Source organism: Carassius auratus, unplaced genomic scaffold (genome assembly GCF_003368295.1).
Source record: "Carassius auratus strain Wakin unplaced genomic scaffold, ASM336829v1 scaf_tig00001751, whole genome shotgun sequence".
Taxonomy (NCBI): Eukaryota; Metazoa; Chordata; class Actinopteri; order Cypriniformes; family Cyprinidae; genus Carassius; species Carassius auratus.
Genome location: NW_020523392.1, coordinates 123,362 through 138,646, shown reverse-complemented (window position 1 = coordinate 138,646; position 15,285 = coordinate 123,362). Strand labels below are relative to the sequence as shown.

General features: G+C 36.1%; 1 long non-coding RNA gene across 1 annotated transcript in view; it reads left to right on the top strand.

Moving 5' to 3' along the window:
* Nucleotides 1-2,017: 2,017 nt before the first annotated feature.
* LOC113069530 (uncharacterized) overlaps nucleotides 2,018-15,285 on the top strand; it is a 28,457-nt gene continuing 15,189 nt past the window's right edge. The window contains exons 1-2 of the long non-coding RNA XR_003279745.1: nucleotides 2,018-2,082; nucleotides 2,759-2,813. This is a non-coding gene — a long non-coding RNA (uncharacterized LOC113069530). The remainder of the gene's footprint in view (nucleotides 2,083-2,758; nucleotides 2,814-15,285) is intronic.

Here is a 15,285-nt window from a genome sequence, read left to right as displayed (position 1 = left end):
TAATTGCTCTGCTTTAATATTGCAGTGGGCACTCGTTTCCTCACAGTGACGGCCGCTAGTTATATCGACTGACCTCGGGAATGAAGGAGAAACAGAAAGACACTGAAAAAGAAACTTTCAAAGACCTATATATTTACAAATATAAAGAAATGACAAGTAGAGTCTTGTTCAGTTTGTCAACTTGGAGCTTCTAAGAGTGAGTCAATTTTTTGAGTGATACTTAACCATCGACACAACAATACAACTTGCACAATTCCAAATCACTCTTATCAGTGCACAGCTGAGAGGATGTGGGAGATAAAGTCAAGGGTGGTTACGGTGGAATACAGACCAGTGTGCTGAGGATTCATCAGAAGGCTTCAGCAGAAACGAGCGGCTGCCCGGCTCTCTGTGAACAAAATGAAGAAGCAGTCAAGTGTTCCCTCGAAAACTGGGTGCTGAGAGAGCAAGTATATATCAGTTTATCAGAAGGCTAATGAAGCTAATACATGCTCCATTATTAAGACTCTGTGACCTGAGGGGCTTTTGTTAAACAAACTGAGATGACATGAACGAAGAGGATTAGAATAATTAACATAAATGACTCAATCTGCAAAAAAAAAAAAAAAAAAACACTTCCACAAAATGTTTTCACTGCTCTCACCTGTTGTCTTAATAAATTCCAATTGTCAGCAGGTGTCTGCAGAACACATCACCAATCTTTTTTTTTTTTTATCAATCAGATAATCAGGAGTTGATAAATGCAAATAGTCACTAAAAAGTTATAATTCACTTAATTTTCAAATAGTTGTAGGATTTACTGAGAAACATTTAATTCAGAAATATTTCTCAAAAAATAAAAACAAACAAATAAAACCATGGAATAAACATTATTATTATTATTATTATTTAGAAGAAACACAAAATAAGATAAAAATGACCCAATAATCTGATTTATTTACATTTTTTAAAAACCTTTTTTTATTATTAAGTATATATAATTTTTTTATTGAAAATCATAAAATATGAACTAAGGGTAGGTTTACACAACAATAACAAAAAAAAAAAAAAAATTGCTTTTTTTTAATGGTTCTTTACAGATGGTAACATTGTTGAAATGATTACTGTTCACACACAGCATTCATTCTACTACACCTGCTGTAAAATCTGAATTTGGTAAAATCACCTTCCGTTACAATGCTTCTTCAACCTGAAATGCTTTGAAGAAAAATTTTTAAGATAAGCACTATATTTCCACTTTGTGATTTTAAATTTTATGTCACAGAAACCTTCAGCTATAAGTGTGATTGTATATAGGCTGCTGTTCTGATCTGAATTCTGTATGTAGCTTTATTTAGCTGTCATACTGCCTGTGATAGGATGTCTTGGTTATTAGGTTATTGTGTTATATGTTGTTAGGTGTTGTTGTATGGTTTATGTGGTGTTAATATGTTATTGTGTATTTTGGTATGCTTTGTTTGATGTAGATTTTTTTTTTTTTTTTTTTTTTAAATGCTGCCTGTCTTGGCCAGGGACCATTTGAAAAAGAGACTATAGTCTCAATATGATTTCCCCTGGTTAAATAAAGGAATACAAATCTGTGCAAAACAACTAAAAGAGTTGTATTATGCATGCCATGCCAGTAGTTGGCGATGTCACTTTTTAAAGAAACATTACACATCTCTGCACATACACTTTCGTGCAGACTGAACATGTAATATGCATGTGCATGACACCATTTTCAGAAATGTGTTTTTTTAGTCTACACAGAGATGATAATTCAAAAACTTGCACTTTAAAACCCATTTTCAAAAGTTTGCCATACCATATGATACCATACCATACACCATATATTTCACATTGTTAAAAGCCTTCCAACAAATAATTTCTGAAACATGATGAAACAAAGTCATAATATGCTACTATTGATGGCTGTCAACAGAGAAACATGCTTGTTAACCCTAATAATGGTGTACTACTGACCAGTAGATGTTAAAAGCATAATGCTGACTGGCCAATCTCTGAGCTCATGGATACAGCAGGCCTGTCACCTGACACTTCATTGTCACATGACATCATGCACCTGCCATGTTTGGAATGAAGGTGAGTGTTTGATTCAACATCTTGAATTTCAGCTCAAGACATCCAAAACCTTAAGTATGTGTAGTTTATGATAAATATATTAGGGGTGCTCCGATCACGATCGGCCGATGGTTATGCGCATCTCATCAGTAAAGCCGGTTTTCTAATCAGCGGTTAATTCCATCAGGTGCGTGATTTCACATAGAGCAGCTGTTACTACACAGAGCCATTGTTAATAGAGAAGATGCGCAAATCCACTTCATTTTCAGCGTTTATTGCCGCATCTTCTCAGTTAACAACGGCTCTGTGTAGTGTAAAAAAAAAAAAAAAAAAAAGAACTGTAAGAAGAGGTTAATAGATCAGACTAGTCTCATTGCACTGCATGTTTTTGATTCTCAAAAAAGAACTGGTCATAAGAGGACTTTGTTTATGAAATGGACTATTCTGATTCGCTAAAAGATCAACTTCTCATGAACCAGGCTACAAGTCTACTCTGGTTGCACGACATGTTTTTGATTCATTAAAATAACTTGTTCATAAGATTCATTTGAATAGACTGGTTTCAGTGCATGTTTTTGATTCACTGAAAAGAAGGGGTGATATACCGCATCATAACAGTTAGATGAAGTGTCATGTTATTTATGTTTGCGTTTGTGAGAGGACAACACAAAATAATTTTTTTTTCTTACCAATTCAGGTACATGAGCATTCATTTCCAGCACATTCCATTCGGACTGCCAGCATACAACTCAGTAAGATTATTATTTCTTTTCCGACACTATCAGATGGGTGTGCAAAATATGTGTGAAATGGAATATTTCTCATAGGTATAGTTTCTCTTTGGCTCAACTGAGAAGACAGTATTCACACAAAAAAAGAAAAAAAAGAAAAGAAAAATAGTGCATGTCAATCATAGTCTGTGGAATGCTGGTGTTTTTCATCTCAGTCAGTGCTCTGCTGGTCAGCGGTCAGGCTGTTGAAGGAGAGGAGTGTGTTTTGTTGTTTTGTTTCCTCATTAGCAGGCCGAGCTGTGATTGTGACAGAATTTTTTAAAACAAGGCTTAAAGCCTACCTCTTTGAGAAGGCTTTTAGTGTATGAGCCAACAGGAGTTTATTATGTCTTATGTCTTTATCGTTTCTATGTATTCTTCTGTTTAAATTATATCGTTCCGCACAATGGTCAACCATCGTTGTTTTATTGTGCTTTATAAATAAAACAGATCAAATCAAAGAACTGAGTCTGGCTGCAGAATGGAAGATTCGCTCAGACAGAGACAAAAGGGTCTGCCGGTGTTTGATCTTATTGATTTATTTCACCAGGATCTCAGAGTTTCTGTATAATACAACAATGACTGAATGTAAACACGCACACTCGGGGAATGCAAACACGTGCAAGGAAACTAAGAACACACAAATGCATTCTTAAAAAAAAATGTTTCAAGGTGTTTTCAGGTGAATGTCTATGGACATCTATGCATCTGTGGCATGTTGATTACTACAGACTTATTTCAATCATGCTGCATATGTGACCCTGGACCACAAAACAAGACATTAGCACATTTTTCTCTTATTTTTTTTTTTTGTAATTGAGATTAATACATCATCTGAAATGTGAATAAATAGGCTTTCAATTGTTATGTGGTTTGTTAGGATAGGACAATATTTGGCCGAGATACAGTACAACTATTTGAAAATCTGGAATCTGAGGGTGCAAAAAACAAAACAAAACAAAAAACATTCTAAGTATTAAGAAAATTGCCTTTAAAGTTTACCAAATTAAGATCTTAGCAATGCATATTACTAATCACAATTCTTTTACAAAATATCTTAATGGAACATGATCTTTTCCATTAAATAAAAATTTATAGTTTTGACATACAATATATTGTTGGCTATTGCTACAGCGACTGTTCTTGTGGTCCAAGGTTACATATAGTTATAACATTTTAGGGCATCGTAATCCTGATCTGCATTCATGTCTGTTGCAAATTCAAAGTTATCTGTATCAATATTTGGATTGTCAGGATTAGGCCAAGACCACCCCCCCCCACCCCAAAATGTAAATCTTGTTTACTGAAAAACTGTTTACTCACCCTCGAGTTCCAAACCTTATAATTTCTTTTTGTTGTCCATAAAAATACAGTGTGTAAAATAAGTATCAAAATGTGACATTTTTTCTCAGTAAATGTATCTCTAAAGGTGCTATTGACATTAATTTCTCACCAGATGTCGGTAACTACCCAAGTAATTCATACATAAAAAAAAAAAAAAAAAAAAAACCTAAACTAAACAGATATGTTCAGAAATGAAGTTCTGTGTAATAAATTGTAATGAAACAAGGGGAAAAATTTTGAACACATGAAGAAAGGAAGGTCCAAAAAGGTTCAGTCCCAACTGATGGCCTGTTAAAAGGTGTCTCATCACCAAAGTGTCACATAAGAAACATTTCATGATGGATAAAAGCAAAGAGCTCTCTCAAAACGTTTGGCGCCTCATTGTTGCAAAACGTACTGATGGCATTGGTTACAGAAGGATTTCTATACTTCTGAATGTTCCAGTGAGGACTGTTGGGGTCATAATCCAGAAGTGGAAAGAACATCTTTTCACCATAATCCGGCCATGAGCAGGTGCTCCTCGCAAGATTTCTGACAGAGTGAAAATAATTATCAGAAGAGTCGTCTAATAGCCAAGGACCTCTTATGGAGAGCTTCAGAAAGACCTGGAATTTGCACATACAATTGTTTTAAAGAAATCTATAAGTAATGGACTCAACCACCATGGCCTGTATTCACAACATTTAGACAAGCCTGTGAAATACTTGGAGAATATAGTCTTGTCAGATTAAACAAAAAATGTATTATTTGGATGCCATAATACACACCATGTCTGGAGGTCAAATGGCACTGCACATCATGGTGTCGCACTTGCAAAATGTATATAATTGAAGGAAAGATTAATGGATAAATGTACAGAGACAATCTTGATAAAAAAAATTGCTGCCATCCACCAGGAGACAGAAGATGCAATGAGGGTGGACATTTTCATGAGACAATGATCCCAAACAAACAGCCATTGAGGCTCTCAGTTGGTTTCAGAGAAAGAAAGTAAAGCTGTTAGAATGGCCCAACCTATCACCTGACTTGAATCCAACAGAAAATCTATGGAAGGAAGTTAAGATCAAAGTTCATAGAAGAGGCCCATGGAACCTTCAAGATTTGAAGACTTTTTGTGTGAAAAAATGGGCCGACTAGTTTCTCCATACAGGAGGTACCTTGAAACTGTCATTACTGACAAATGCTTTTGTACGAAGTTTTAAATACATTTTAATAAGTGTGTTCAATACTTTTTCCCTGGGTCATTCCGTTTTATTACGCAACTAAATTTCTGAACTTATTTGTATTGTTTTCCTTTGTAGGTATGGATTAATTGGGTTTTTATCAGGTGAAAACATGTCATCAGCACCTTGACCTGTTCAATACTTATTTTACCCGCTGTAGATATTTTGAGGAATGTGTGTAACCAAACAATTGCTGGTCCCCATTGACTTCATAGTTCAGTTCAATTTTATTTACAGTATATAGCACATTTAAAAACAACCATGGTTGACCAAAGTGCTTAACAATGTGCAGAAAAAACACAGACAAATAAGACAAATACAGTAAAAACATCACAATGTCTTAGCTCAGCTCGAAACAAAAGCCAAGGAATACAGGTGAGTCTTAAATAGTGAAAATTCCAACAGTCTGAGCAGTTCTTATGTGTACATGTGAACTATTCCACAAATTAGGTACCACCACTTAAAAAAGCTTGGTCACCATTTATTTTTAGCCTGGCTGTCAGAACATAACACTCTTATATATCTTATTATTTTACTTTTTTTAATACTTTTTATATTTTACTATTTTTACTATATATATATATATATAGCTTATGTTCATCAAGACAAAGGAAGTTTTTATCCAGCCATATTTTTTTTTTATCTCTCAGGCAATTATGTAATGACAAAAAATTAAGCTTTGACATTTGTTTTGACAGGCAAATAAATTTGTACTTCATCCGCATAACAGTGGAAGGAGATATTGTGTTTTCTAAAAATATACCCAAAGGACAGCATATACAAAGGAAACAACATAAGTACCAATATTGATCCTTGGGGGATGAAAAAAGAGGAGCAGCAGATGAAGAAAATTCACCAAGGTGAATGGAAAAAAACTTCTGTCTGTTCAAATACGATTGAAACTATTTAAGGGCTATGCCCTTAATGCAGACACACTGTTCTAGTTAAAAAAAAAAAAAAAAAACTGGTTGAAAACTGGAATTTCACTCCATTCACATTTTCATATATAAAGTTCACACTATATATTAATAATTAGTCTAGTCATTGCATTAAAATGTTTGATTAGATTTTTTTTTTATTAAAAAAAGTCCATATTCTTTCTTAGAAACAGTCAACAAAGTGCTATTTTATCTTGATCATTATTCATCTTTCTTGTGTTTTTCATTTATAACGTTCTTAATTTGTCATGCCAATAATTGCACATTTTGCATAGCCAAAGCACCTGCAATAGTGCAAATAAATGCACATAAAGTGAGGATAATAGACACTATGCAAATAAATTTAAGCATTGACTTTCTCTCTGTGTGGTTCAAACACAGTCCAACGATTACAAATGCTCACTCTTTAGAATTGGCATGAGAACTTCAAAATGCTTGATAAGATATAGGCTCTTAACTAGGGCCAAATAAGACATTGATTTCCTTGAAAAGAAAAGTCTGGCCATGGGAATAACTTTCACGTTCAATTACGATAAAAGTGGAATGGTGTAAGGAAGTAAAAGGTGATAGATTCACAGAAATTATATATTTTCTTCTTCTCCATATTTCTCAGTAGGGAATAATATTCCTTTTAGAAAGCAGTGATATTCCTTCTGAATTGATTCTGATTTATCTCAGAAATGTGACTGGAGCAGATACCGATCTCACAGTTCCGCTGTGTTTCTTGTTTTTCTTTGCCTGTTACGATGATAAGGGGAGCACGCGTGACATCTTCGGCCCTCTTAGCCCTCGGGTGAAGTGACATGCTGGTAAACACCTGCGTCCTGGTGGGGCTGATGTGATCAGCGTACGTGTGACGCTCGGCTCGTTGGCCTGTAGATAATGGGAATACGCAAAGGTGTAAAATGAGCTCTGTGCACGGCTGACAGGGTCTTTATGGATGGTCGCCTGCTATTGCACGTCTAAGAGGAAGATCCATTTCTGATGGCCATTAGAGTGTCGCCCCAGCACAGGCCCGCTGATGCTTTGCAAAGATCCAATTTAACACGCCGCGCCTGTTCACGTCCCAATAACATCAGCTCTCATCCTGTGGGTGGCCATCATAAGCAGATATCATTGTGCTTATCAGGATGAGATGGGTCTAGAATATGTGAGGTTGATTTTTTGTAGCTTTTGTTCAGTGATGGATGCCCGGAGATTTACAGAAATTATATATTTCTTCTTCTTCCATATTTCTCAGTAGGGAATAATATTCCTTTTAGAAAGCAGTGATATTCCTTCTGAATTGATTCTGATTTATCACAGAAATGTGACTGAGGCAGATACCGATCTCACAGTTCCGCTGTGTTTCTTTTTTCTTGCCTGTTACGATGATAAGGGAGCACGCGTGACATCTTCGGCCCTCTTAGCCCTCGGGTGAAGTGACATGCTGGTAAACACCTGCGTCCTGGTGGGGCTGATGTGATCAGCGTACGTGTGGACGCTCGGCTCGTTGGCCTGTAGATAATGGGAATACGCAAAGGTGTAAATGAGCTCTGTGCACGGCTGACAGGGTCTTTATGGATGGTCGCCTGCTATTGCACGTCTAAGAGGAAGATCCATTTCTGATGGCCATTAGAGTGTCGCCCAGCACAGGCCCGCTGATGCTTTGCAAAGATCCAATTTAACACGCCGCCGCCTGTTCACGTCCCAATAACATCAGCTCTCATCCTGTGGGTGGCCATCATAAGCAGATATCATTTGTGCTTATCAGGATGAGATGGTCTAGAATATGTGAGGTTGATTTTTGTAGCTTTTGTTCAGTGATGGATGCCCGGAAGGGCTGAATTTCAGTCAGATCATTCTGCTGCTGCTTATGACAGTGGTGCAGTTTGGACAATATAGAAGTTAAATTCAATATGAAATCAAAATTTGACCCTATTTTTGTATATAACCTCCACTTTTCAAAATCCAATCAAGTCTTACAGTACTATTACTCTGCTGAATATCCAGAAAAAACATCATGGTATGAAAATAAAATGATTGTGACTTTAAAATAAATGTTAACTAGACTTCTGTGGATTAGTAAAAAATGTGGTTAACCTGGAAGGATAATGTTATTTTGTGCAAAATAATCCATCACTTTTCAGAGTTTTTTTTTTTCTTTTCTTTTTTTATATATCTGGTAATGCAAACAATCAGGTTACTGTGCACTGGTGCAAAAAAATAAAAGTGATGAATAAATCGCGAAGATGTGATTTTGAGCGCAACTAGAAGTGAAATTTGATGCATATAGCCATTAAATACTTTCAAAGACTTGTTGTTTCCTTCCCATCTTACAAAGGCTGCAAAAAAAAAAAATAATTTGTCATGTTGACTTGGTCTCTCTTTCCCGCTCTTTTTCTACTTTCCTTTCTCTTACATGCTCATTTTCACTCAATATCCTGTTAATCTTGAGTACGTATAGAGTAGTTCTGTATCCTTCATAACTCCAAAAAGTCTTTAGTTTATTATATTTATAAGAGAAAGATAGTCTGAACTGATTTTTACCGGAAAAAACACGAGCGCCTGGAGGCGTGATGTGTGGGCGGAGCTAAAGAATCACGAGCGCCAGTAGGCTTTTGCGTTTGAGAGCGTTTGGAAGCTGTGACATTACCGTGAAGAAAAAAACATCTAAAAGAAACCATGGCTAACAGTCAGATTCAGCGTATATTTATGATCCGGAATCAGATCCAGAGGCTGAAATTTAACAAGAGCAGCATCAGCAACGACGTCTCTATGTTAGGGCTGTGCAAAAAATCGAATGCGATTTTCATGTACATCTCATCAGTAAAGACGCTCCTGTAATTAGAAGTATATCTCCAGCACGTGTGTTCAGATCAGGGTTGCAAGGTTTTCACAACAAATCCTGCCCAGTTGCTTCTCAAAACTAGCCCAATCCCGCTTCCAGAAGGTTCCCCGATAAAACATTGCTTCCCGGGGTTAAAATATACATTTTTTAGCAGGGTTGTCTTGGTAAAATTCGCGTTTAAGGGGCTAAATATCACGTTATTTGTATTGGGGTCGCTGTGACCCGCGGACATGAAAAACAACCACCACAGACTTGGCAACACTGGTTGGCATTTACTACACCGAGCCGTAATTCACTGACAATCTACACAAAATCGATGTTAAAATCGCAGGCGATTTTGTGTTAGTTGTCAGTAGACTAAGGCTCTGTGCAGTTACTGCCGCTCCACCTGAACCAGTGTTGCCAAGTCTGCGATTGTTTTTTTATGTCCGCGGTTTGAAGCAATCCCAATACCAATTATGTGATATTTATCCCCTAAAATGCTAATTTTACCAGGGAAACCCTTCCCAAAAATTTATATTTTAACCCCGGGAAGCAATTTTTATCGGGGAACCTCCCGGAAAATGCGATTGGGCTAGTTTTGGACTAGATTTAAGAAGCAACTGGGCAGGATTTGTTGTGAAAACCTGCAACCCTGATATGAACGCACATGCTGGAGATATACTTCTAATTACAGGAGCATCTTTACTGATGAGAGGTGCATGAAAATCGCATTCGATTTTTTGCACAGCCCTAGTATGTATTGAAACTGTATATATTTGCTTAGCGGTTTTGGAAAATGACTAAGTTCCACTTTATGTCGTCTTTTTTTTATTTTAATTTTTTAAGCTGTACATGTGGAAAGTGCAGTTGATGACAACACCGCATGTTGTTTACTTGATGTGCTTACGCGCCGATTGCAAAGTTAACAACACAGAGATATTTGAAGCAGTTTTACTCACCGCATGTGGTTCCAACACACGATCTTAGTTGGGACTGCATTATCCTTAAGAAATAAACGATATGCAAATCAGGCGTCAAACTGGGCCTTGTTTGTAAAACAAGCATCTTCGAAATGCAGGGAACAAACAAAAACACTTGCACAACTCCGTTGATGCTCTGTAAAAATAAACTCCATCCACTGGTCCCTTAATGCTGTTTTTTTTTTTTTTTTGGTAATCTGTGCAGGATTGTCTTGCCCTGGCAACCAAAAACACACTTCTTTTGTGACATTTCGCGACGCTCTCGCTCTGATCAGTGAAGTCTGTTGTGCTCTCAGTGCTCTGCTATACGGGAGCGCGCGCTCTTCCGGGAGAAGTGCCCTCAGGACCCATATAAGGAAATTCTGCTCCATCTAACGTCACACAGAGCCATACTCGGAAAAAACTTTTTTTTGGAACAAAAATACTCCTTCAAACGTACAACTTAATTTTTGAAACTTTGTCCATGTTTAGCATGGGAATCCAACTCTTTAAAGGGACACTGAGTAGGAATTACTCCCATCTAGTGGTGAAATTGTATTTTGCATTCAAACTAATTTTGCTCTCCAGCGCCTTGCTTTTTCAAATGCGCATTGCATCTATGGTAGGCGATATGTACCAAAAAGCTTTGACAGGATGTATTCTAATAGCACTTCATCGAGTTTTCCTTCAGGTGAACAGGTGTGTTATTTCAAACAAACTGCAACATGACAACTAACAAACGAATGTTACAGTATGAATTACTGACTGTGGAAAACATGAAATATTGTAATTAGTAGTTATGTCTAATTTATTCATTTTTTTTTTAATTATATGCATTGTTAGATATAAAAAAAATATTATAATATAGACTGTAACACTGACTTACCTGTCGAGAAGAAAACTGGCCACTTCAGCGTCTCTTTTGAAATCTTTATCAAGCATTAGCTCTTTCCACCTAGAAAAAGCTTCCCCGACATTAACTCTTGTTTTCTGTAATCTACGGTCACATTTCCTTTTACGTTCTATTTTTGACTGTTTTGGCGACGATGTTTTCTTCTCCTGTGGCGCGGCATATGTATGGTCCATAATAAGAATTCAATCCAGACTTTTAAACTTGCCGGTGCAGTTTCAAGCGCCTCTCACTGCTCTGCACCTGCGTTTCTGGCTCTGACCGAAAACGCGCTGTGGAAACGCGTTGGCTTAGTACTTTTTGTCCCTCTCTGCTATTATAGTTTTGCAAGATGGCGGAACTACATGGAAGCCTCCGTCAACCTACCCGTCCCATGTATATAAAGATAATAAATTCTTCATTTACGAGGATTAGTTTAAACATTGGCATAGGTATTTGTACACCATTGAGGGCATATTTATGAATAAAAATATTGATTTTAGATAATAAAATACCTAAAAAGTTACTTATTGTCCCTTTAACAGTGTAAAAAACTCAGTATGCATGAAATAGCATTTCACCCCCCCTTTAATAATATTAGCAGGTGCTAGCATCTGTAACATGATAAAGATGCTTTAGTATGAACACCAGAGCTTACGAGAGCAAATCTGTTTACAAATTTCACTATGTATGTATCATTCTTGGTGCATTTTGAAAAGTTAACATACTGTAGTATTTTCACATTAGTTGAATTGGTGTAATCTGCTTTGTATCTATATGAATATGTACATAAATGTGGGCACGTGACATAGAGACCCATGTCATGCTTCAGTGAGAGGCTCTGGTAGATACCTGTATTATTGATCTTTTTTGGGGTCCTGGCCACTTGGACTTTGAGAGCGTCTTCTGCACTGGAAAATGAAAATGATTGTTTATTGAACATTGAGTTTTCAATATATTTTAATTTCAACATTATTAAAAAAATAATGCCGGAGCAAATAGGAAAAACACAACTAATTGCAATTATTGTTGTTGTTATATGGCACATGGTTAATAAGCCATTAGTAAAATCTTGGTGTCTATATATCTCTGGTTGCTTCTGATGAAAAGTTAGCTCTTTGACATGCAGTCAGTTTCGGCAGGACTCATTGTAACCGTGGTGACAGCCCCGGGATCACTCTGAGGAGAGGAAGTGAGGGCTGACATGCTGTTCAGAGCACACTCAGTATTGAGCGCTGGATGTGGAAAAAGCACATGCATATTTTATAGATGTCAGCACTTATTTAGGATCAGATTAAGAAGAGAAAGACAGATTGGAGGATAAGGACAGAAGGGAACGTTAAGTAGGAGACACTGGAACTACTGTGTAACTAGATTTTTACATTTTCTGAAGAAAATATGAGTGGTGCTTGCCTGTGTAAAACTCAACATGATGCTAAGGTTTTTTGAGGTGTTCTTAGAGTGATTTATGTGGTTGCAAGGGTGTTGTGAATGGTTGCTACCTGTAGATGGCTGATCATTGCAAATCTTTACAAAATCTTTTTTAAAACTGTTAGCTCCTCTTTTTCTCATCAAGGCCATTGATTGTAAGGATAGTTTATAGCCTTCTCTGCTGAAAAAAAATAAAAATAAAAAATAATAATAATAAAAATGCTTAAACGAGCCAGAGCTGTTTTGCTGGTGTTTACTGGTTTGAGCCGGTTCACTGGTCTTAAATGGTTTAAACGGGTCTCACACGCTACAATCTTAAAAATAAAGGTGCTTCACGATGCCATAGAAGAAACTTTTTTTTCTGTTTCACAAAAGTTTATTTGTGACGAAGGTAGGTTCTTCAGATTATGAAAAGGTAAGAAAGAGATGGTTCTGACTGCATGGTTCTTTGTGATTTCATCACTGTAAAGAACCTTTATTTTTAAGAGTGTAGTCAAGCTAGTGATTACAGTAATGTTTTAAAAGTTGTATACATTTATTTGATTAGACGTACAGTAAAAACAGTAATACTCTGAAATATTTTTACAATTTAAAATAAATGTTTATATTTTTTACATTTTAAAATGTAATTTATTCATGTGATGAAAAGCTGATTTTTTTAATTGAAAACTGTTGTTAATATTTTTGCAGAATCTTTTAGTCTTTCTCAATTTTTTTTATTAACAGACAGTTCATAAGAACAGCATTAATTTGTGATGAATTTTTTTACATACATAAATAAAAAGATTAATTAAATGAATAATTGAATAATAATAATAATAATAATAATAATAAAACACTTACCCAACTGACCCTTAACTTTTGAATTTGGCCAGTTGATCAAACCCACTGTAAAACCAGCAAATATAACTGGCCGAAAAAGACCAGCAAACTAGTTTATGCTGTTTTAAGATTTTTTTTTTTTTTTTTTACAGCAGGGGTAGCACGAACAACAGCTAACAAGGTCTGAATGTATAAAAAGTGTAACATTGTCCTTTGTTTGTCCTTCATAGTCTTGTGATGGATTGCTTCGCCTCTGTAGGTTTCTTTAGTTCCATGATAGAGTCAATCTAATGCGTGTAGGTGAACTTAATTTTCCCACATACCTCCATCACTCGAATGAATTTCTATCTGTACTCTGATTTGGCGTTGTGCACTTCAGCACTGGATCTGTTGGGCGTCTCTCGCAATCTCCTTTACCGTCCTTCTACTCCATCCTTTCTCCATATAGTGCTCCTACTGGTTTTCCTCTTTCTTTTTCTCTCTGGAACTCTCTCGTCTTTTCCCAAACGGGATTATTTACTTCAGATTCCAGCTGAATTGCTCCATTCGCCGCAGGACTGCCTGGAGCCACATAACAATCAAAGCAGGATCATCCTCTCCTCACAAACCCCAGAGAGATACAGAGAGAATATGGAGACATGGATCTAAGGTCATGGATTTGCTGTTCTTTAGCTGCAGGGGAATAAAGGTCACGAACAGCGAATAATCGGGTGCACGGGTGAGAACGAAATATAAAAAATGAAGGAAACGAAATCTGTCATCATTTAGTCACACTCATGTCGTTTCAAACCTGTATGCCAATTTATTTCCTGCAAAAAACAAAGGTGAATTTTTGAAGAATTTCCCAGGCCTTTTTTTTTTATATATATATAAAATAATAATAATGAACACTGAGGCTGTCATGCTCCAAAATACCTCAAAAAAGTACCATAAAAGTAGTCTATACTACTGGTGCACTATATTCAAACTCTTTTGAAGTCAAGTTATCATTTTTGTGAAAAAGATATATAAATGTAAGTTTTTATTTGTTTAAAAATCTTAATATTAGCTCTAGCTTTCCTTGGTAAGTTCATTAGAAAAGAAGCAATGTCTGATTAATCAGTAAAAGTTCAGACTCCCTGACTCGGTGCTCCAGTCTGAGCTACAATATCATAATGCTTCAGAAGTGTGTTTGTCATTTTTGGAGTTTTAAACAGGATCTATACAGCAAAAAAAAAAAAAAAAAAAAAAAAAATCCTCTCATTCTGGGCTTCATAGAAAATTTTCTCTCTGATAGTCTGGAAACTGTAAGCTCACTGTAGACCATATGCTATGTTGATTTGTCTATTTGCTGAATATCTAGTTGTACTTGTTTAGTGGTGTCCTATGTTTAGTCGTATGTTTAGTTTATGCTTAGTATGTGTCAAATCTTGTTTTAAAATTGCACATTGGAGTATGGGAGAAACGCAATTTCAGTCTGCTGCGTAATGTACTGTTGCATGGTTGATTGACAATAAAGTTGACTTGAACTTGGGTGAGTAAATGATGACAAATATTTTTATTTTTAGATGAACTCTACTTTTAACCCGATCCCTCAAAGTTGAGTGTGTACTTCAGTGGACTCTCACTCAGAATCAGCAGCCATCGACACTGAAACACAATTCAACACCTCATTGAGATTCACCTTGCATTAGCTGTCACCTTGTTCCAATTAACATGTGGGGTGGTGTACGGAGTACGCAAATAAATGTTTAATTCATCATTAACAAGTCAGTGTAATGTAAGCGGAATTAGGTTTCAATGAATGATTAATAAGCCTGAACATGTAGTCACTTTAAATACAGCTAAATATTATAGTGTAAGCTGTTTAAGTGTTACAAGTAAGTTGACACACTCTTTAACAGATAATTGCTCCCATTAAAAAAAGTTTCAAGGATTAGATTTTTGACAAAAATATTAGGTATGCAATTTTTTTTTATAACAAAGCTTCATTTATTTGATCACAAAATACAAAACAAAAATATTGTGAAATATTGTTACTATTTAATTGAACTTTT